Consider the following 1,202-nt stretch of genomic DNA (forward strand, 5'->3'; position numbering starts at 1 on the left):
AAGACAAACCTGGCGCTAGAAGATGAACCTAGCGCAAGAAGATGAAACTGGCAACCCTGCCTCCTGTGCAAATTCAGAAGACATGATTGGCCTGCGGTTCTGGAAGGTAACCAATGAATGATGAAAGAAGACCGTTTACTCTCAACGGATATGTCTGATTTCAAATCATTGAAGCTTCAGAATTCACTATAAATGGACAAGTTCATCACTTGGATGCAAGCTGCACACATACAAGAGAGATACAGATAAGCAAAATCTTCACTAAGTCAAAAATCCAATAGAGAAGCTGTCTGAATAGAAAAAGCAAGTTCTTACACCCAATTCCAATCATTGTGTAAAAGTCTAGAGTGAATTTTATTCATCTAAAGTTTTCTTTGTTTTGTGAGAACAATCTTGTATCATTTGTAAAGGTTAGAAGAGTGAAGCTGAGTACTTGGTTATAGTACTCAGTGGTAGAGAAAATCTGAGCACTCGGTTATAGTGTTCAGTGGTAGATAGGATTGAGTAGACGAATAGAGGATGGTACTCTTGCATACTCAGTTGCTATTGTAAAAGGTTTGTGCTCTACCTTTAAAGAGCTTGGTAGAGGATTGAAAAAGCTCATAAGGAATCTGGGGACTAGACGTAGGCGGTGAGGCCAAACCAGGATAAGTCTGCTGAGTAATCTCTAACCCTTTCTCTTGATATATATATATATATATATATATATATATATATATATATGTGTGTGTGTGTGTGTGTGTGTGTGTGTGTCTGTTGCTTGCTTAAATTGCTCAGTAAATAATTTGTATAAGCCGATGCTGAGTAATCAGAGTGCTGAGTTGGAAGCTAACTTAAACTGTTACTTCTCAACTCACAATTGAAACAGCTCTAGTCAGTATCTGATTAAAGCTGTCTTACACCTCACTCAGCATTGTTGACCTACAAGCTGAGTTAACTTGTCAAACATTTAATTAAGTCAGCATAATTAAGCGAAAAAGTTACATTAGTTCCTAACCCCCCCCCCCCTTGGAATTAATCCTACTACATTACACGGGACCAACAAGTGGTATCAGAGCTCAGTAGCTCACTATTCAAGATAAAACTATCTTGAGCTGATCCCTGTAAATGGCTGAGAACAGCACTCATTTCCTTCTAGGAAATCAAACAACACAGATACTCCCTGAGGGATTATCTATTAGTCGGCCTCCTCTGTTCTTTGG

The sequence above is a fragment of the Euphorbia lathyris genome, chromosome 1 (genome assembly GCF_963576675.1).
Source record: "Euphorbia lathyris chromosome 1, ddEupLath1.1, whole genome shotgun sequence".
Classification (NCBI taxonomy): Eukaryota; Viridiplantae; Streptophyta; class Magnoliopsida; order Malpighiales; family Euphorbiaceae; genus Euphorbia; species Euphorbia lathyris.